The sequence below is a fragment of the Ursus arctos genome, unplaced genomic scaffold, assembly GCF_023065955.2.
Source record: "Ursus arctos isolate Adak ecotype North America unplaced genomic scaffold, UrsArc2.0 scaffold_15, whole genome shotgun sequence".
Taxonomy (NCBI): domain Eukaryota; kingdom Metazoa; phylum Chordata; class Mammalia; order Carnivora; family Ursidae; genus Ursus; species Ursus arctos.
The window spans coordinates 7467516-7490811 of NW_026622819.1; the positions used below are offsets into that span (position 1 = coordinate 7467516).

At 42.8% G+C, this 23296-nt stretch overlaps 1 long non-coding RNA gene across 2 annotated transcripts; it reads left to right on the forward strand.

The window, feature by feature from the left end:
• The first annotated feature begins 19571 nt into the window (after positions 1–19571).
• Positions 19572–23076, forward strand: LOC130543735 (uncharacterized). Of its 2 annotated transcripts, none has more exons than XR_008959290.1 (4): positions 19572–19668; positions 19755–19793; positions 20709–21188; positions 21817–23076. It is a non-coding gene; the product is annotated as an uncharacterized LOC130543735 (long non-coding RNA). The 2 variants fall into 2 exon arrangements; XR_008959291.1 differs by having other exon boundaries at positions 21026–21188.
• The last annotated feature ends 220 nt before the right edge of the window (positions 23077–23296 follow it).

Below are 23296 nucleotides of genomic sequence, written 5' to 3' on the forward strand. Positions count from 1 at the left end.
CAGCCCTCTGCCCTTCTGTGCACTAGACACTGCTCTCCCCTTGTCTGAGTCTGACTCCACCCAAGTCCATCCAGAACCTGCTTCCAGCTTCCCATGTCTGCTCAGAGAGACGTGCTTTGCCAAGGCAGTTGTATAAGGGAACTGACACGGAGCCACCTAGCCCTCACACAAGCCAGGTGAGTTCTGCTCACCCCTGAACTCTCTTGAATTAATTCCACAAGTGAAAAACACCTCATGCAGTCATCTGGGTGGCTCAGCCAGTTAAGCATCTGCCTTCGCCTCAGGTCATGATCTCAGGGTCCTGGGATTGAGCCCCCACTGCATTGGGCTCCCTGCTCAGCGGGGAGTCTGCTTCTCCCTCTGCCCCTCTCTCTCCCCCTGTTGCTTCTCTCTCTCTCTCTGTCTCTCAAAAAAATAAGTAAAATCTTAAAAAAATTGAAAAGAAAAGAAAAGAAAAACACCTCATAGCCACATTCGGGGGAGCAGCTGCTTAAAGCCCACCCACTAGGACCCAGAGCCAAAACTGAAGGATACAACAGCCAGGGCATACATCAGCGAGAAGTGCTCACCTATTTTTCACTTAGAAAAGTTTAGTAATTCATCTAAGGGCCTATTAACAAAAGACATTTCATTTTCCTTTAGCTATGTATCCAGAAGACCTAAGTAGTCTAGAAATCTGGAAGCGTTTTTGCCTTTTCTTGTGGTTAAATTTCTAGCAACCCAATTTCTGGGGGAAAAAAAGAATATGCTCAAAACACCTCAAGTCATCTTTTTATAAGTATAGTATGGAGAGAGGAAAAATGCTAGATTGAAAAGATTTTTGAAATACCTACAGGAAATGCAGCTGGTTTGTGGCATGGAAATAAACATCCATATGGTTTCCTACGTGTCATTTTCTGACATTGGGCCTTATACATATCTTGAGTGTCTATAAGCAAACAATGGCTGTACTGTACTCGATGTCCTCTATATTGCTCAGTCTTTGGAAATAGAGCTTTGGGGGAAAATAAGTCCCTTTGGAAATATATTTTCAAAAATAATGTTAGTCCAACGTAGATTAAGGAATAAAATACAAATTAGTCTGCCTTTGTTTATTCCAGGGAGATTAACTCATAATAACCTTGAGTTCAATGAAAAGAATATCTACTAAGTGAAAATTAAGTGAAATTAAGCCAATAGACAAAGTGTCTCCTGAAGCAAATCAGTGAGAAGACGAGCTGTCAAAGGTCCTGTCCCCCATCTGTCAAATCTCATTTCAGACCTTTCCCTTCATTCCCATTGCTGTCGCCTTAATTCAGAATGTCAACTTCACTCACCCCAAATCCCAGCACTTCATACTGGTTTCCCCGCCACTCCTGGTCCATAGCATACAGGACAGTAATCATCCCCAAACAGCAATCCCCATTGTCCTTGATAACACAGACGCCTGATTTTACTTGAATTATAATATGGCTAACTTTAAAAAAAAATTCTGGAAGCTAGGTGAGACCATGGAACCTAGCTGTAACAAGATTTAACTTGGTGCAGTTCCAAGAAAGGTTGCACAGAAGGGCCCAACGTCTAACAGCATGACCTTCCTTGCCCTTCCCTCTCACTTCCGATTCCTGCCTGGAACTTGACTATGGTGGCTGAAGTTCCAGCCCCCATCTTGAACTGTAAGGTCACCTTGATAATTCAAGCCATGAGACAAAGGTAGTAGAGCTAAAAAGTAGAGCCTAAATCCCCGGTGACCCTAGGGAGCCCCCATCTCAGCCTGGGATTGCCTATCCCCAGATTTCACAAGATGAGAAAGAAATCACTTTCCCTTTAGTTTACGCATCATTGTTTCTATTCAGGGTTTATCTAGAGAATACAATTCCTGACTGACAGAAGATAGAAGGCTCTTCCAGATCCGGCATCCCTGCAGCGTCATCTCCACGTCACCAGCCCTGCTGTCTTCCCTCCTGCCCTCCCTCGTTCTCTGCTTTCCCACCTTCTGCCACGTTTGCTGCACAGCACTTGCCTAGCCCTCAGCTGTACGTTAAGAATAGAATGGAGAGAAACAGAGAAGATTCCTGCCCTTTTAGGACAGGCGTCATGGAAAAGGTGGCATTTGAGCTGGCATTTAAAGGATGATTAGTGACTAATGAGAAAATGGAAGGGGGGTCCTTCAGGCGAAGACGGTGAGATCCAAGAAAGAGTGGAAATATCAACTTTAGAATTTAACTCAAACACACTTGTGAAAATGCCAGGGATAGTTATATAATCGCAAAAGGATAGCAATCTGTACAATCTTATTAAACAGTAGAGAGGAAAAAAGATGAAACAAAGACAATTTGATCAACCCAGTAGAAGGCTGGAAAGAGAAAGAAAACAAAAATGGGAAGAAACATATAGAGAAGAACTAGTAGAAATTAGTAATCATATAAAATTGCATTGTAGCAGGAAGCAAAGTAAAAGAATGGGAAAAATACATCAGGCAAATATCAGTCAAAATAAAGCTAGTTTACAAACACTGTATCAGAAAAACAGATTCTAAGATGAAAATCTTTTTCAGTACAAATATTCACCATAGAAAAAAATTCAGTTCATTAAGGAATACGAATGTGTATGCAACTAACAAAATAGTTTCAAATATAAAAGGTAAAAGTCTACAGAACAATTAGAAAAAATAACAAATCCACAATCTTTGATGAAGCACATTCCTGTCACTAATTGATAAATCCCTACAGGGGGGAAAAATAGTAAGAATTCAGACATCCTAAGAAAAGCAATTAGCAAAGTTATTCTAATGGAAATAAATGCCCAGGCAAGATTTCCAAATTAAAGCAAGTCTGGGGCCACAAAGCAAGCCTCAGTGAATTTTGAATAATCAGCATCATGTGATTAGTTTACAAATGAATAATTTAAAAAATAATTTTGAAAACTTCACATTTGGCCATTGTACGCCACATATCTAATAGCACATGCGACAAAGAAATTGTAATGGAAATCAGGAAAAGTCATATGTTGTATGAAAATGCAACATTTAAAACTTAAGTAATGCAGCTAAAGTAGTATTTACAGAGAAATTTAGCCTTGAGTACTTAGGAAAGAAGGACTGAAATTAACAAGCTAAATGCCCAACTCAAAAGCGAGGAGCAAAACAAGGGTAATAACATAGTAAATACCACATATTAATGAAATAGACTATAAAGTCACAATAGAATGAACAATACCAAAGCTGTTTAAAAAAAATAATAAAAGATTGATAAAGTAGACAAATGTCTGACAAGATACATAATGCACTAGAAAAATTTAGCTTAGGAAACTAAAGAAATGAAAATCCAAGCACATTTATAACCATTAAAGAAACTGAATCAGTAAACACTTACCAAATGATGACTTTCCAGGAAGACTTTCCCAAATATTCAAGGCACAATTAATCCCTATTTTATAATTTATTCCAGTGAATAGAAAAACTATAGGGCAAAGTCCTCAAACTTCAAGGATGTTTTATCATTAGAAAATATACTAATACGAATCACCTCCCCAGCAGAATTAAGAAGAAAAATCATATGATCATTTCAATATTTACTTAATATACATTGATAAAATTCAATGTGTGTTAATCATTTAAAAAAAAAGTGTCTTGGCTATTAGACTAATAATAGAAGGGAATTTATCTAGGTTAATAGACTATCTTCCAAAAACAAAATCCACATAAAGAAGATGTGATCCATATATACAGTGGAATATTACTCAGCCATCAGAAAGGATGAATACCCACCATTTGCATTGACATGGATGGAACTGGAGGGGATTATGCTAAGCGAAGTAAGTCAAGCAGAGAGAGACAACTATCATATGGTTTCACACATATGTGAAACATAAGCAATAGCACAGAGGACCACAGGGGAAGGGAGGGAAATCTGAAGGGAGAGAATTCAGAGAGGAAGACGAACCATGAGAGACTATGGACCCCAGGAAACAAACTGAGGGTTTTAGGGGGGAGAGGGGTGAGGGGAGGGGGTAACCAGGTGATGGACACTAAGGAGGGTACATGTTGTGATGAGCACTGCGTGTTACACATAACTAATGAATCACTGAACATTACATCTAAAACTAATGATGTGCTACTATACAGTGACTAACTGAACATAATAAAAAAACAACAACAACGAAAGAAACGAAATCCACAAAAAAACTTGGCATTTAATCATGAAAAGTTGGAGAACGTTCAGTTGAAAGAGATTAAGACAAGCAAGCACACATCCACGCTTCCAAATTCGACACTGAAACGGTGTTTGGAAAGGAAGAAACAAACTGAGCTGGAAGCGATGCAATTGTCTCCAGCAAAGCCAGTTAAGAACATCTCCAGATAGGGGCGCCTGGGTGGTGCAGTGGGTTAAGCTTCCGACTCTTGGTTTGGCTCAGGTCCCAATCTCAGGGGCTCATGCTCATTGGGGAGTCTGCTTGAGAGTCTCTGCATCTCCCTCTCTCTCACTGACAAACACACACATGCAGGCTCTCATGCTCTCTCCCTCTCTCTCTCTAAAATAAATAAATAAAATCCTTAAAAAAAAAAAAGAAGATCTACAGATAAATAATTAGAATAGAGAAAGTTCTACAAGTTTGCTACATAGAATCTCAGGATATAAATCCGTTCTGTTCCCATAAACCCACAGCAAACATTAGAAAATATAATTTAGAAAAAATAGCATTAACAAAAAAATCGATAGGTTACCTAAGTAATTTTGACAAAAGGTATGTTGGACCTCTGTGGAACACTCATTAAACTAAATTTAAAAATCTTAAAGAATGTCACAATAAATTGATGCTATCCCACATTTATGTGTGGAGTGATTCAGTATATAAGATCTTGAATAAGAAATAGTCATTCAAAAATATCCACACTCTGCAAATTCATCCTTAAATACAATGGAGATCCAATCGAAATCTCAACTGGCTAAATGGAACTTAAGTAGGTCCTAAGAGTGATAAGCAAAGCAAGGGCACATGTCTAAGAGTGATTAAAGAATTCCTGCAGAAAATGAATAAGGTAGGTTGGAATCCTTATTGTTCATAAAGCTATTGAGATTAAGACATTGAGATATTGGCGCAGGGACAAAGTGAACAATATAACAGAGGGCCCATAAACAGACCCACATATATGCCATCTTTGATGTGTGACAAAGGGGTCCACTGGGAAGAGGTGTGACTCCATAAATGAATCTAAGACAATCGAGGCCCCTGATGTAAAAACACTGAATTAGATACCTCCCTCAAGCCATTTATAGAAATAACTCCAAAGTGGATTAAAGCCAAAGTGAGAAACAAAACATTAAAACATTTACGAAAACGTATAAGAAGCTATATATATGACCTCTGGGTAGGGAAGCAGTTCTCAAAATAAAATACAAAGACCAGCCATAAAGAAAAGAAAAAAAAAATCAATATAGCAAACAGCATTAAAGTTTAGAACCTCCATATGATGAAATACAACTTAAAAGCAAGCCATAGCTGGGAGAAATTTCGGGACGTACAAATGACAAAAGATGGTAGACAGGATATGTTTTCAAAGTCCTAGCAATCCACTGGAGAAGGAGGAAACCAGAGAATACTGGACAAATGAAACAGAACCCTCAGTGGCCAATAAACAGAAGAATAGAATGCAAGCCCCCCAATATTGCTAGAAGCGTAATTAAAACAAAGTGGCACCATGTCATATCGATCAGATTGGCAATAGTGAAAAAGTCTGGCAGTACCACCTGTTATCACATATTGGCAAGAGAAACTGTAGAGGTGTGAATTGGTCCCATCACTTGGGAAGGCATTTTGGGCACTCTTGTCAAGTTGAAAATCTACATTCCGTACAGCCCAGTTGGCAAAGTTGCACAGGACCTACTATGGTCACATACTGCCAGTTGATATAAAGTATTAGAACAACAGCAAAAATCCTACCTATGTAATGTATGGACACCAGCACAGCAGTTAAATAGCACAGAACTGATAAACACTAAATTCAGGTTGTTTATCTCCGGGTGGGTGGGAGGGAGATGATGGAAAGATAAGGGCTGCCAACTTTATCTGTGCTTCTGTTTTCCATGAAAAAAGTGAAAAATATGAAGCAAATATTGAGAACTGTTAAGACTGGATAGAGCTGGTTTGGTGGGCGTTCATTAGATTGTTATCCTTTTCTGTATGCTCACAAGATTTTGTAATTCAGTAAGGGTGGTTGATGGGAAGGAAGGCAGTATAGACAGTAGGCGAAAGCAGCTCATTAGAGCAGCTTTGTCCTGAAGAGGAACAAAGAACCTGGGAACAGCTGGAGGGACATGAGCACAGAGGGCTATTTTTTAAAGTGGGTCATTTGAGGCATATTTAGACATTGACTGAAATAACTTCACGGACAGAGAAATTGACCACGTACTAGAGAAACAAGATAATTGTAGGCACAAAGGCCTTGGAAAGAGACAAGGCAGTAGAATTTGGGTTTGGAGAGAGCAGGGGCTGTCTTCACATTGTCATAAGAGAGAGGGCCAGGTGGGAAGAGAAGTTGTCTTGGTGCAGACGAAGGCTGGGCCCCTCTGAGATCTTTTGTTTTCCGAATGACGTATGAAGTTGGATTCGGAAGAGGAGTAGGGAGAGGGCATTAAAGTTAGAGAAGAGAAGAGAAGCTATGAAATCAACATCTTGGAAATCAAGAAAACGAACTTACTGGAATCTCTATGGTGCATTGAATGACCAGCTGAGGCATGTGGTCCTCATCCTAAAATGAACTCCATCCGCATGATAGTGGGATTTTCTCCAGCCGAGTTCAGCAGCTCAGGCACGAGTGCAGAGAAGGCCGATGACTGGGTCGCACCAGGAGATGGTTTCCCAGGCAACAGAAAAAGAGAGAAGCAGGAAAGCTGAGGCTGTTAGCAAGGAAGTGACTTTAAGGGTGGTCATACAATGTAAGCTATCTAAGAGGACATGGGAACAAAAGCAAGGATGGTGTCAGTGGAGAACATTGCACTGGGAGCCTGGAGAAGGTGAACCAGAAGAAGTTGTCATGGGGCACGGTAGGTTAAGGAGGTGCAGTGGTCCAAGATGTGCCCATGACAATGGGACCTGAGCTGGAGAACTTAATGGCCGTTGCAGACAGGCAGGGCAGATGGGTCATGGAAGAAAGCCAGCCTCTTAGATGTGTGAGGAATGTAGATGGCGAGGTCCCCAAGAGGAATCTTGAGTGAATGAAGCAGTGTGACACAGAAAGTGAAAAAAAAGGGCACTGCTTTGCCCATCTTACAGTTTGAAAATGTGGTCCAGGGAGAATGAGCCTCTACGTAGCAACCCACAGACGAGTAAGCAGGGGAACCCAGGAGGGTTGGACTCCAAACTCCACACTCTTTCGCCTGTACCGATCTTCTCATACAAGTTTCAACACAGTAAACTTGAATAACTGAACAATGGAATTTGATGCTAATCTTCCCGGACCTCCTCTGGACGGAGCTGGTCATCATGACCCTTAGCCAGTGTGACTAATCTGGAATATCTGGGGAGTTTTTTCAACATACACAAGCCCAGGCTGACCCTACACCTAGTCCTCAGTGTCTGGGGGATGTGTGCAGACCTGTGATTTTGTAAAAGCTCCCAAGTTGAGTCTGATACCCAGGTACTTAACAACCATTAACCTCAGGTTATCGTCAGTACAAAAGCTCACCGGTCTTCAAAGTGTGAATGGTCCTGATAGTCCGGAGAAAGAAAGGATCTAAGAGAACAAAGACTTAAGTGCCCAGTTGTGTTTTTCTGTCCATTTCTATGGTTCTTGCTCTGAGTATCCTACACTGCAAGTCATTCCATACTAAGCTCTATTAATGGATATGTTTTTCTGTTCAGAATCTTATGTTATCACAGAACATTCTTAATATTTGCTTATCTTGCTTAAAGATTCACTAAAATATCAACTTTCATTAGTGGATTTCTAGAAAATGTTTTGCTGATCTGTAATATTTTCTGTAAAATGTTGCCAAGTTTATTACTTTAGAGGCTGCCAATCCCCAGAGACTGGGGATCTCTCTTCCGTCTGTCTGTCTGTCTGTCTGTCTCTCTCTCTCTCTCTCTCACACACACACACACACACACACACACACACACACACACATGCAACTGTTCTCTTCTGCTAAGATCAGATTTTCCAGCTTTGTGCATGAATGGAAGGGAAAGAAACTGAGAAAAGATTCCCCACTACAGAGAACCAAAACCGTTTTAACTACTATTTATTTCCCTTCTGCCCTCACTTCCCAGTTCAACCAGCACAGACATGATTATTTAATTATGCCAGAAGGAGAGCTACAATCTTTTTTTCACCTTTCCCTACCCCCAGGAGATGATGTCATTCCCCTTCACCCCAGGAAAACATGTCGGGCTCTTGGGCAGGTGAGGAAATGGCAAGCAGACACCTTGTTCCTAAAAAATGGTGCCACACCTTCCAACCTCCCCCAAGTTGAATGACGGTACACTGACTGGGCTGGATTGTCTTCTGTTTCACTCCCTAGAGCCTCGTGCAGTACATGGCCCGGGATTCACCCAAATGTGGGAACTGCATCGGAGGAGTCCCAAGCATCCGAGGCCCAGGCAAACTCAGTGAAGAGTCTTGCAATGTGTCATTCATGTCCTGGTAGAGGCATAGATGGGATTCATATGGCGCTGCTGGGGACATCAGAGGCTGGATCCTCCCCACCTCCACTATTGGACCAGGAATTGAGGACTTTGCCTGTAAAGGCCTGGGAGTAAATAATCAAGCTCCGTGTAAATATACAGTCTCTGTTGGAATTCAGATTCATAAGCTAATTTCAATAACACTGTATTTACAAAAGCAGGAGGGGAGCCACGTTGCCCCCCACCTCCCCGGGGCGGCCGTTGGGACCTACTCCAGCCCAGTGGTGCTCGAACTTGAGCATGCCTCAAAATCATCAGGAGGCCTTGTTAAAATCAAGCTGAGGCCCAGGAACCTCCTGAGTTTTGGATTCCGTAGGTCTTGAGTGAGGCCCAAGACCTGACAGCGTCCGCCTGTCTCCAGGTGATGCTGATCCCATCGGCTTGGGGACCACACTTTGAGAACCGGTGCCCAGAGGAATATTAACACGCACAGCCTGCCCGTTACCTCCTGAAAACAAATCAGAATTAGTATAAGCTCTTGCCATTCCTATTCCTAAGTTCCTATCATTTTCTTCTCTCTGCAGGCTTTATTCAGGAATTTGGTTTTCTGGAAAGTTAGCTCTTCAGACCGGGACCAGGTTTTTATCTTGGTATTCACAGTGCCTGGCAGAGTGGCTTATGTTACCAGGTGCTCAAAATGTTTGCTTGTAGAATGAAAATAAAATGAAGGACTGTACTGTGTTAAATGATTTCCAACAATTTTAAAATGTGATAAAAATACTAAGGATTTGGGTAAATTGCTCTGACTCAGAGAATGACATTACCTAGTGCGGGAAAATCATTTGTATGGAACAAGTTGCTCATTTTGTCCAGTTCGCACATTTAAGGAAAATCTACATTTTGAAGACAGTCCTGAGTTTTCTCCAAGTCACGTGAAATGTAGCCTGCCCTGAGTTACAGTTCTCCGTCAGAAGAAATCCTTGCCTGTCAAGATATTGTTCCAAAGGAGGCGCAGGCTTGAGGTCTCACACAAGGGCAGTACCAACCTAGGCAATAAAGGATCTTATGGTTAAAAGATTGGGATCAGGCTGACTGGACACGTCCAGAAATAACTTGAGCTGAGGATGCCCGCCTGGATTGATTTCCCCCTCGGGGTGAAGAGCCAGGTGTCAGGCGAGGACCAAGCTCCTTACAAATCTCAGTGCTCCAGCTGAACCCTAAAGGCATCAGAGCCCCGTGGTTCCCTTTATTTAGAAAAATGGGTGGGACATTAAATGTCCTCCAAACTATTTGAATGTGAAAAAAAAGAACCTCATTTAGCTTCAAAGCATGACTTTTCTCCCCCACCCCACCCCAATTCTGAAAAAAACCCGAACACAGCCACAGTGTGAAAAGACCGCTTGCAGTATTTGGTACACACGCATCCAGGCTTTCCCGCATCCAAATGTTAATTTGAACTGACAAAACACTCTCGGCACTTTAATTTTATTTCGTAACGAAAAGGCAAACTTAACTTCTAAGCACTTTTATTCCGAGTTTAATGGCTCACACTCTCGAGGTCGGCAAGCAGATGGAGTTGAAGACGAGAATGTATAATTGCAGATTATGAAACTGCAAAATTAATATTACTTTGTTAATGTCAAGATAAGATTTGAGAGCCAGAAGGGATTTTCAAGATCATTGATCTTAAACCTCATCACACAGATGAAGACAGGGAGACTGGAGTGATGATTGTCCTTCCCCGACGCACAGAGCCAGTAGGGGACAGAGCTTCAGCTAATGCCGTCTCCTGGCACGTACGCCGGTCTTCCCACTCCTGGGGCCCACTCTCCCCATCAATTCCTTTACAGGAAAGGGGCTCTAACTTATTCTTTGCTGCTTCACCTTCCCGTGGACATATTTTCGAGAGAGGGAGAGAGAGAGAGAAAGAGAGAGAGCCCATCTGCAATAGTTACTTGGCCATCATTTTCATTGAGTCCACCATTTTGAGTTATTTCATAATTTCCTTTGATCTGGTAACAAAACATCAAACACAATCCCAAACAGAATTAATCAAGAATGACTCAGCCTCACCATGCGGAGTAGTAATGAGGATGTGACCGGGTTGTATAGGACAGACACCCAAAAGCACAGGGGCTCAAATGCTGGAGGTTTCCAGGTGAAAGGGAAAGGTGGAGAGGGCACCATATAATACTTCACACCCACCTCGGGGCCCTGGTTCCTTGTCTCCGTCGCTCTGCCATTCTTAGAGGGCTTCCCGTGTCTTCACGGTCCAACATGGTTAACCTCCACCCCAGTAATTCTAGCCAGGAGGGAAGGGAGGGGAGAAAGCGGAAGGGGAGAGAACGTTCTTTCCCACATGGCCATGCCCTGGACGCCGCACACATGTTTCCTTGGTCAGAGCTTAGTCCCGTGGTCAGACTTCGATTCTGAACAAGCTCCTGCCCAGAGAAACAGTAGATAGTATTACACACTACAGAAGAAGCAGTGGTTCTTGCTTTCTGCCTTAGTTCTGGGTCTATTCTCCACAGGCTCAGTCCCCTTAGACTAGCTATACCCTGAAAGGTAAGTTTTCTGTCCACCCGCCACATCCAACATTTAATAGTGGAGCAGGAGCCGAACTTCAATGAGGAAACATCTCCCAGTGGAAGACACATAGCAGACACAAGGTCTTACTGGTTTATAGACCCTTCGGAAGAGCCTCTGCCCAGGAGCGGAGTCAATTCCTTGGTCACTCTGTCTGGCAGCCCTGGTAGACCTCTCTGGAAAGACATCCTCGTCCATTGTCTTCCATGGCCCCTGGCTCTGTCTGCTGGAGTGCCTTGCTGGTCCCTCAGCCTCTGGGGTCCAGCTGGGGCATGCACAGCTGTCAGCAGGGTGGCAGTGGTCGCCAATCGCACCCTCCTGCAGGCTCACCCGTGGCTTCTTTGGCAGCACAGCTTCCTCAAAAACTTAGCAGTGACCACCATTGAAACCTTTAAATTCGGCTTTTTTATGTCTCTACCTCCGTGCTCTGCTGAAATTCCTTTCAAGTTAATGGTGACTATCTTGAGAGTGCCTGGAATGATAGTCTTGATGGGAAGGAAATTTCCCTCCTCTGATGTCCCACTGTCTGACAGGAAAATTCTCATCTGAGGAACGTGAGAACAATCTCTGATTCCATAGTCCTGCCTCCTGCCCTGTGGTCTCACTCTGCCGCCTCATGTCACTGTTCCATTTTGGGGTCGAGTCTGGATTTATCAACCTTACAAAGTCCCCAGAAGACACTTACTCAACTCAGGTGACTATCTGGAAGTGAGTCTGCTCTTCAAGAGAGCACGTTTTCTTAGCAGAGCTGTGTTCCCTCCATTTTTACTTCACGTCTGGCTGGCTTCGGTTTCAATTCACCTCTTGTGCGTCAAGTAGCAGGCAAGACGCACCAATGTTCTGAATTTTCTGACCCTTTTCCTAACTGTTGGTTAGTGTTCTGCCTCCCAAGATATTGCAGATGACCATGTCCCTGGATGCTTTGTCGGCACAGAACGTGGACCACCAGCTTCCCAGCCACCAAGATCTGGGTCTTTGCTACCCACTCTCAAAATGTTTTCTCTAAGCCAAGGACATCCATTTTAGGTTCTAACAAAGGCAACTTTGTACCTAATTCTTCCCTATAGATTTCGGAGTGGGAGAGGGCTCCACGAGCGTTGGTGGCATAAGCTCAGAAGTTTTGTTTTTTCTCACAAAAGATCTGAATTTCGGTCTCTGCTCCACTAAGGTCATCAGGCACCCAGGCTCCTTCTTCTTGTTCCGCCCTGCCCTGCTGATTGTCTTGCCTTCATGGCCCAACCTTTCTTACCATCCTATCCACCAGTAAGGTGGCAGAAGGAGGGATGATACGTTCTTGCTTGTTAAGCACAACTGGGAGATTTCGCTCAATCCCATTATTCAGAATTTAATCTTGAGAATAAACTTACTCTTCAGTATGGCTTGGTGCCCAGACAAAACTCTGGGTTTTTATTGCTATGGAAGGAGGGGAAGTCAATATTGTGGAAAAATGAGCAATCTCTGCCACACTGTGGAATCTGTTTAAGGTGAAACATAAATATCTAGAAAACAACCTATAATTAGTTTATAGATGTAATTGCAGCTTGACTCTACTATCTACCTCTAAGTCTCCCCTCTCTAGAATATTGGTGGTATTGCCAACAAAGGAAATTATGGGAAGTTCCTTATCCAAAACTTTATGGCAAGCTGATCCTTTACTATCATTTGAGTTTCCCTTTATTCCCAAACAATGGGTGTCTACTCTTTGTATGCCTGAAAGCATATCGAGTGACGAAATCTTTAGGTAACTGTTCAAAGTTCGTATTTTGGATAGCTGGCTGAACTCCTTATTTTTATTTTCAATGGATGTAATTCTCATTGTTAGAATGTACATGGTCTTTTTATAAAAATAGCGAGCTTGTTTTCTGTTTTCCTCTGTGGCTTCAGTCCTCTGGAGTATGCTAATTTTCTTATCAGTGCCCAATTATTCCAGGGTCTGAATCTACTGTTTGTGTGTTTTGCTGGCTCATGCACATGGCAGATTGTTCTTGTGATTCTGAAGTTTAGATTGTGGGTTTGTGCTCAGTGGGGCTTTATCTGCGAAAATCCTGAGTGTCCTGGATTAAACTATGTCCCTTGGAGAGGGTGTTGGGCATCCTCGGGTTGATCGAGACTGAGACTCCTTTGTTGTTGTCAAGCTCTTCCTTTGGGATCCCAAATAGAGTAACATCAGGCAAAATCTTCATGAAGGAAATCTCATGGTTGTAACTGTTAAGGAAGGGAAGAGTTTCTCCCACCATGAACCTGGGAGGAGACAGCTCTCGTATCTCTGACCTCTTATCTCTTCGCTGGTCAGTGGATGGTTACCTACCCTCTCACTGAGGATGTGGCCAATCGATAGGGCTGGCTCTCAGGGTTGGGTGGGGGAGCGGTTTTATCTCATTATCCCAGCGCCTTATTTTCTGCGACCATTAAAATCCGAGCCCCTTGATCAGTGGTTACGAAGAAAGGCATGCCCCACTTGTCCTCTCCCCCAGTTCATACAATGCAACCAAGTGAGATTCTGTTCTCTTTATTTTAGTGTTTGGGAGTCTCTGCACTTTCTTGAGAGCTCAGCTGTGCATTTTATTTTATTTTATTTTATTTTATTTTATTTTATTTTATTTAAATTCAATTAGCCAACATATAGTGCATCATTAGTTTCAGAGGTAGAGTTCAGTGATTCATCAGTTGCATATAACACCCAGTGCTCATCACATCACGTGCCCTCCTTAATGCCCATCTCCCAGTTACCCCATCCCCCCACCCACCTCCCCTTCAGCAACCCTCAGTTTGTTTCCTATAATTAAGAGTCTCTCATTGTGTGTCTCCCTCTCTGATTTCTTCCCATTCAGTTTTCCCTCCCTTCTCCTATGATCCTCTGTGCTGTTTCTTATATTCCACATATGAGTGAACTTTATTTTTATCCAGCCTTTTTCAGGTGTTCTGTAGTGGAAGGAGCTGTAGAGTACCCACTAGACCTTGTTTCCATGAAGAGAAGTCAGCTCCTTATTTCAATCACGTAGAAGCAAACTAAGTTACATACTTCAACCTAATAAACTGTAATGGAAGGAACAGATTAAAAAGAAAATATTTGCAACATTTGTCATAGACAAAAACTTAGTATGTTTATATATCCAGGGACTTTTGGTTATTTTTAGCTGGATCCCAGATGCCGCTGGATAAAGACAATGGCTTTATGCCCCACCCAACCCCCATCCTTGGTTACTCATCCCATCTCTGAAGCCTGGCAAATTCTTGCACCCCAAGGATGGACATCCACAGAGTTTACAGGACTGGCTACTGTTTTCCTATTCTAGAGAAGACAGTTTCTTTATTAATTCCCAAGAGTAATCATTCCTGACCATGGGTGGCAGCAGAGTGACTTTCCAAAATGATGTCCCAACGATGATAGATATGGACAAGTGGGAGCCAGAGCAAGATGAACAGAGGAAGTCAGGGAACAGGCAGTGACGGTGGCTCACTAGCTGGGATTATTGGTACGCAGGTCTCTCAGAAGCAATGGGGACTGGGTTCTTTGTAGTGAGCTGATTCCTGGCAATCAGACTAGGGGTGACTGAGCTCCCATCATTGATGGATTGGGTCCCTAAAGCTGAGGTGACTTTATACTTTCAAGACATGGGTGATCTGGAATATGCTAAAGATACGAGTCCTTAAGAAACAGAAAATCCCAAATAAACGATGAATACATAATAATTCATAAAAGGAACAGTAAAATAGATATCAATCATAAAAATTAATTTTGCTACAAAATTAAAAAATAAAGTAACCACGAGATACCATCTACATCCTACCAAATTAACAAAGATGATCAAATGTACAGTTTGCTCTCTTCTTTGATTGATGGGAATGTACATTTGTATGCATTTTATGAAGGCCAATACTTAGGAAAGAGCTTTTAAAATGGATATACCATTTCATTCTAAATTAACTTAAAGAACTAATAAGAGAGACTTACAAAAGTTGGGGACACTGTGGCTCTCTTACGCACAGTAAAGAAATCCAAGAAACACGAATATCTCACAATAGCAGAATAATCAAATACATTTTACCCAACCATTACATAGCTAGGATGGAGTCATCTGAATCTCACTTTCTTCTCAAAGCCTCTTTCAAGGCCGAGAAAACTGTTTACAACATTCTTGCGAAAATTGTTTCTAACGTAATTATGGCACAGGTGATAAACACAGGTTGCAGACAACATGCAAAGGGCACCGTCTGAATGGTGTTTATTTACACAAGTCCGCGTGAAAACAACCGGAAATACGTACACAGGTGAGTGATTATCACTTCCTCCAAGGTGAATTTCTCTATTTTCTAAACTCGTCACAGGGCACATAGGTTATCTTCATGTTCCTTGTAAAGGACGGTAAAAGCTGGTGTTACGATTACATGGTCGCTATCAACTGGGTTTCTGTGGCTCTCAAGCTTTTACTCCCATTTCCCCTGACGCACACATCTGGAGAGTTGCTCACGGGGAGGGCAGGGCAGCCACCACCCAGGCGGGTCCTTGGAGACCATGCTGGCTCTGGGTTTGGAGGAGCTCTGCTCCCGGTTGGGGTGTCCCCTGAGTCGTTCTCCTTCTTGTTTTGTTTGTTTTGCTTTTCTTTTCCTTTGCTTGGAAGCATCTCTTCCAGAGTTTTCTGCTAGTTAGCAATTCCATCACTCGTCATGTTGAGTTTCCTGTATATATTAGGTTAAACCAGATGAGAGTGCCAATATTTAACAGTTTTTCACTTCCATAGAAAGCACTTTCAACTGGCCTCACCCACCTCAGTTATAGCTCTTCCCTCTTTACTGGAAAAATCATTTTCCGGACTGATTAGAAATTCTAGTTAACTGGCTGCCCTATGCGGGCGGTGTGCTCGACAGGGCTACACAGGCTCTGAGCCAGGCTTTCACATGAGCACAGGTCGGTTAAATTTTACTTAAAAGCTGGAGCTTTTCTTTAAGTTTATTTTATTTATTTATTTATTTATTAGTAATCTCTACACCCAACGGCAGGCTCAAACTCATGACCTCGAGATCAAGAGCTGCATGCTCTTCTGACTGAGCCAGCCAGGCATCCCTTAAATATTTTTTGGTTATTGTTTTCTTTTTTCTTTTTTTTTTTTTGGAAAGAAAGGAGGGGGAGAGGCAGAATCTTAAGCAGGCTCTATGCCCAGGATGGAGCCGGTCATGGGGCTGATCTCACAACCCTGAGAGCATGACCTGAGCTGAAATCAAGAGTCTGAAGCTTAACCTACTGAATCACCCAGGCCCTCCACTCCTTAAATGTTTTAGAATGATACCTTCCCACTAATCTAAACCATTAATTTAGAAGGTCCAATTGGAGTTGAAATTGATATTGAAATAGACTCATATACATAAAAAGGAACAGTTTCCTCTGGCCTTTAATTTAGAACAATAAACCTAAAAAGAAGAAGAAAAAAAACCTTTCACAATATTTTATAAAGTGATTAGATTGGCAAGGTATTTTAAAACAAATTTTAATTCAAATCTTAAAAGCTGCCGATGACTGGAAATAACATAAAAACAGAAAATCTAATTTTAAAATATGTATTTCATGTTGGAATAGAAGAAATATGCATCTCAAATCACTCCTGGAGTTTGCAAAGTGGAAAAATAAAGTAAGATGTGATCTAGAAACAAAAGCAAAAACATGTTAGCAGTTCTTGGGCAATGATCAGCAAATGGGTCAAGAAAGTACTGCTTAACATAATCTCCATCCTTTTTATAATGTCATCCTGCCTTTAATCTTGGTTTAAGAAATGCGATTCTCCTGGCACAAAGTGATGATACAAAGTTTTCCTCCTGCTGGCAGCTGGAATAAGAAGTCTGAAATTCACAAGGGGAGTCTGGAGTCTTCAGTTCAGAGATGATTGGACGGGGTGAGAACAGGGTAGGGCAAGCGTGGAGTGCGGAGTGAGCCCTGGGGCTCAGATTTCTGGGGTGGGGAGGACCAGCAATGGAGAGAGGGGTGTCATATCGGACAGGAGGAAGGAAAACTGAGATTGCTTAGTGTGCTGGAAGCCTGGAGAAGGAAGCAGGTCCAGGAAGTGACAGAAATCAACTCCATCGATGTCGCCAAGAGGTTAGCTAAAAATGAGAATCGCCTGCTGGGTTTGACCTTGTTTGTGGTTGGGAGCAGCTATTGGGAGTGGAGGGGCAAGAGTCTGCGAGGAGGTGAGAGAAGAAGTAGAGGAGTGTAGAGTATTTTTTGAAGTTTTCCTGCAAAAGGTCGTGGTCATGGCTGGAATCCTGACATTTGCAGACAGAGCGAACAGTACAAACAGGCCCACTTGACTAAATATTTAAAATATAAATGCAACTAACAAGCTGTTAAGGAAAAGATGCTACATCCTCCTATCCTGAAAAAACATATTTTTGATGCCAGATGTTACCAACAGAAGAAACAAAGTAAAGCATATCAGGGAATTTCTCTGAAGATTTCCTACAAGCTGTGAACCTACAATTTTCTCAGAATGTATCTCAAAAGTTATCATTACAATTATCTCCCAAGTTAAAAAGTGATACTTTTGTTAACAACCTGGAAGGCCAGGTTTGAATTGGATACTTGAACTCCTCCCACCTCTGCTTCAGATCTGGGAGAAAGGGCTATCTGTATAAATTGCAGGGCCCATTGCAAATGAAAATACGGGGCCCCATGTTCAAATATAATTAAGAATTTCAAGATGTCAACAGCAGAGCATTAATCTGGGGCTGGAATCATGTGAAGGGGGGTTGCACAGTCCATTCCAGCAGGGGTCCAGGCTCATGTGATTACACCACCTCCTGGCACCACAGTCCCACCCACATGTGGGGCAGAACGGGGGGGATCTGAGGTGGTGGGCCTTGGAAGCTGTCAGCAAACATCAGAAATGGAGTCAGACTTTTATTCCACGCTCTTACCTCCTTCAAGCCTGATGGGTCCATTTAAAATTTCACCCCCTCTCCCCATGCATCTCGTTCACCTTGCTGTGCGCTATCTGGCCCCCTTCACCCCCAGGACACCTATCCCCTTATAACAAACTATATATTTTACTTTTATTAATAAAATAATACCTTCACTAGAAAGTAAGCTCCCGTAAGGACAGGAGTTTTTATCTGTTTGGTCCTGAAAACAGTGCCTAGTCCATATTTAGTGCTCAGTAATATTTGGTTTGGGTGGACAGATAAAGTAGGACCTCACAAACCCGCCTTGATAGGAGGGATCCGTGGAAAACTCCCCGACTGCAGCATAGCTCATCTCCTCTTGAGTGTGAGCCTTAAATTCCACCAGGGGAATGCGGCTTTTTCCTCTCTCTGAGGTCCCCTTTAAAATGCAAACATAGCAAGGGCTGAACATTATTTATCACTAAGGTTATGTCAGCATTTTCCTGCTTTGGGCCCCAGACGGTAGAAAGACTTACGTAGCAAGCAATGGTGAAAATGTTGCCTTGAAAGTAGAAAACTGGAAACAGCAAAAGTGAGAGGGGAACAGAGCAGAAGAATAGGCACCATTTGAAGGTTAATTTCACAAAAGAAGTCATTAGACCCCAGGGTGTGGTTTGAACTCTTAACTCTCGGTTAGTTATCACTCTGATTGTTAAAGGGGAGAGTAATTGTCTCTAAGAGGGTCTGCCCCAGGGACCCCGAGATTCATGGGCTGTCTGGAGGGACCAGGGTGCTTGCAGAATGAAGGATGAGGGCTGGGGCAGGTGGTGGTGAAAAAGAAGACTGCCATTAAGGGGGAAATGCCAGGGGCTGGAATGGAGGAGCTAGGACAGGAGGACTTCTTTGGCTGCCTCCATTTTGACCTTGGACTTTCCAGTTGGATTCCCCTTTCCTGCTGGGCTTCAGCTCAGGTAGAAGACCCTGAGGGTGAAGCTTCCCCTGATGGCAACAGAAACTATCCCTCCAGCAACAGGGACTGCCCAGAGCCAGCAAGACTCCACTGTGAAGACTCCAAGATAATGATGGATTGACCTTCCCTGCCTTCCTGCACGTACCCTCCCACCTTTGCCCCAGATAAACCTGCAGCTATTTTCAGCACTTGGGAGACAGTCTTTGAGATCCTCGTCCATTGTCTTCCAGGTGCTGACTTCTCTGAAATACATGTCATTCTTGTTTTACCGCCACTTGTTTCTCTGCCTTTGGAATTTGCCAGCAGCAAGCGGCCAAACCTGGTCTGTTTGGGAGCCCCGGAGACAGGTCCTCTTGCACCCCTGCACCCCGGTTACCATAGAAGAGAGGCCTCAAAGCAGTTCCCTTCACTTCCCCCAGGCTCCTGGGCACCAGGCCCAATCACCTGAGTCTAATTAGGAAGCATGGACTTTGGACCTCATTTCAGGTTTATGGATAAAATCAGACTCCTGTCCATTCGTCTTTCTTCTGGTGTCTGTGTTTATCAAGCTTCAGCAATAGGGGAAACGCCACAGGAAGAGTTCCTTTCCGGATACCCGCATCCTGTGGCCTCTCGGACCTTTATGATCTACCGGAGTAAGTTCTGCCTACACTTTCACGGAACTGAACCCACCGTGTTTCTTTATTTTTTGAATTCTAAACCAAGATTATGTCTGACTTAGGGGTCTTCTCACCTCTGCTTGCCAGGAGAAGATAAAAGAGTAAGTAGTTGGAAAACGGAGAACAGAAAATAATGTAAGTTCATCTGATCCAACCCTACTCTTGCCCATGCGCCAAATATGAGTCAATCATGGCCCTGACTGTCTTGATTCTGGAACGTGGCATTCCCTTGACTGTGAGGAAAGTCTCAGTCTTTCGTCTCCTGCTCTGGATTCCTTCCTTTCTCTATGGATTATGGACATGGCTGTAGTTCAGTCTTGATACAAAGTGGAAAGACACGCCCACCAGGGAGTTATTATTTCTACCTTTGAGACTGAAACGTAATAAAATGAAATCATTGCCTAGAAATGATCACAAATTTTCCCCTTAGACATTTAAGGTTACATAATGAGACAGTCGTGCCATGCATGAGAGGTCGTCTCCCCTATTGTCCTAACACTGGCAGGAGAAGAGCCGCTTCAGCAGACCCTAGGCCACAGCTACGGGGGAGACGTCCCAAAGTCAGACTAAGGAGTTGTAAATGACAGGTGTAACACTTGCTAAAGGACCCATCTGCATTTCGACAGCACTGAGAAGAGAAATAATAAATTCCAATGTAGTGTAAATATCAGTGACTCTTGTAAAGGATGAAAGAAGCGCATAGTCTGCCCCGGGCTGGGCGGAGGGCAAATTTTGCCCATGTACTGAACAGTAGTGCCTCACCTTTACAAGTGAGGTTGAATACTGTGCCATTTTCCTTCAAAGATAACTTTTTAAAGATTATTTATTTATTTATTTAAGAGAGAGAGAGAGAGAGAGAGAGAGAATGAGCAAGGGGGAGAGGCTGAAACGGGGCATGGCTCCAACCCAGGACCCTGAGATCATGACCTGAGCTGAAGGCAGACGCTTCACTGACTGAGCCACCTGGGGGCCTCCCAAATATAACTTTTGTTGTTTGTGGTTGTGGTGGTTCACAGGTAACCAGGTCAAGGGCTGCCAGATGCAGAGCTGATGGAGAGACCACATGACATCCTGGACTCAGTGAAGGGGACCTGGGGAGTATTTCCCTCTGCAAGAAGATGATGTCTGTTTTATGCGGGGGTGGGGGGTGTCCATGAATACGTATGACCAAGAGCATGCACCAGAGCTGGGAGTGTTTTTCCCAACTGTTGGCTCTTTGCACTGGGAGAGTCCTCCGCCACCAGACCGTGTGAGCTGCAGGGTGGAGGTTACGTCTGGGCAGAAGCTTTAAGAGCCACTGGGTGTTTGCCTCACCTCCCTTATTTTCCTTCAGCCAGGACCATGTTCTCTCCCAACGTGGGGGGGGGGCACTCCTCTGGCTTTGGTCCTGGAATGAAGATACACGAAGCTGACCTACCAATGACATCGACCGTGAGCGAGAAATAAACCAGAGACTTGGGGGTCGTTTCTGCAGCAAAATATAGTGAAAACTGATGGTGAGGTTCTATCATCATCCAACTCTTTGTGTAGTTGATTATTCACATAAGGAGAACGAAGCCTGTGAAGCCTCAGGTCAATATGGTCAAAGGTTTACATCAATTAAAGTTTAAAAAATCTGAAAGATGAAACGTTGGCAGCATGTAAACAAAACATCTGGATTACAGACTGAGGTTTGGGCTGAGTTGATGTTGTTGCTTGCCTTCCTCTCGTGTGACTGTAATCAGATGTTATAAGAATTCTTAATGGCTTTGAATTTAGGGGTATCTTAGTAATTAGAACTCCCTTGCACGCTACGTAACTCTAATGTATGCTGCGTGTGACTTTCTCGGGGAGTAATCAAAACTGACTTCTTCAAAGGTGAAGCAAACTTCAGTAGTTTTGTTAGCTGAATATCTGTCAATTTAGAATGCAGTGTCTCCCCACAACTGATTCAAATGCTGTTTGATTTCTGTCCTATTTAGTTCAAGTTCATTTTACAGAGAATTGGACAGACTGGTATTCTTTATTCTATTCTTCTCTTTTTGCCCTCAAATAAAAATGTGAAGGCTTCAACAGGCCCCCCCCCCCTTTTTTTTAAGTCAGCATTCAAACTACCATACTCAAAGTCATTTGTATAAATTGCAGGGAGAGCTGCTGCCCTCCTGTGATCAGTGGACTCTAAACAGAAGTTTGATAAATCCTGTCAGTGTGCTTGTTAGAGCATCAATAACTTTGGCCTTTGGGAAGGAAGGCTGAATGAAGACGGATGGGTGGTGGGCTCTGGCCAGTCCGGCTCTTCCACTGCCAATTGTGGATGCTGATGCGTTTGCCAGCGGGAACACCACGCAGTGCAATTAACAGATGCCACAGCCGGAAGCACGGGTCCTCCTCTCATTCAACACCATCGCTCTGACTTCGCTGCTAACTCTTCATCGTTTTGGCAATGCGACATGCTGCTGCTTGGCACTTTTTCTGGGAGACATGCTGTAATGACATTTTCCAAATAATTATTCATAATGTGATAAAATCCGTAATTTCAACCTTTTGCAAGTTTCAATATTTTAAATTGCAGGTGTTTGGAAAGTTAATGTGTATGAACGGAGTCCTGAGAGTAAACGGGCATGTTTGAATTCTCTGAAGTCAATAGGAAAAATTTAAGCACACAGATACCTTCTGTTTCCTTAAATGTAAACACTTTATATTCTCTTAAATAGAAAATATAAACTTACCATGCATTAATTTACTTAACTGGTTATATATACATATATTCAATCTAGACGTCTGTTTCATTAGGCAATGCTAGCTGCTATCACAAATAAAGCCAACATTTTGGTTGTTTACTATAGTGATTTTTTTCTTGTTCGTATACATAACAGTCCAGTGCAAAATTCCTCGTCAGAAGGCAGTTTTTTTCTAACTTGTGATTCAAAGACCTTAACACCTTCCGTCTTGTGGGGCCAGCATACCTGGGTGCTGTGATAACTCAAAGTATTCTTTTTCCAACGAGCCAAAGTGCAAGAAGACAGTAGAGAGGTCTCATCTGCCTCTGAATACCCCAGCTAAGAAGTGACACACGGCACTTCCACTCATACTTCATTGGAGAGAACTGGTTTATGGCCAGACCTAGGTATAAAGTTGATCTGGAAAATGTTCTAAGTGGGGCAACCACCTACAAAGAACATCTCCAAACTGTGGAAGACGGAGCACCATTTTGGGTGCATAGGTGGCTTTTACTGCTACAATCAACTTGTAGGATAATACGTTTTGGAAGTTTTTTTCTCGTATATTTAAACACATTGGTCTTTTTGTATCGATGTTATGTCAATTCTATTTCAAAATTCAAGGGACTACATCTACCTACAGCATTGAATTGTTAACAATCTGACTCCATCTTTCTATACACAATATTCGTATTATAGTTCTCAAGGCATTGTTGTGTAACACTTGCTAATTAAAATTCATCTAATATCACTGGGCCATGTGAAGAGTCTGTCTATACTCATGATTTGGGGTTGAAAGCAAACAGTATCAAGCAAATTACACACTCCTTCTTTCAGATACCATAAGAATATTAAATCTGGTGACTGCAGAAATTTATTCACCCAGAAAGAATCCAAATAATTTC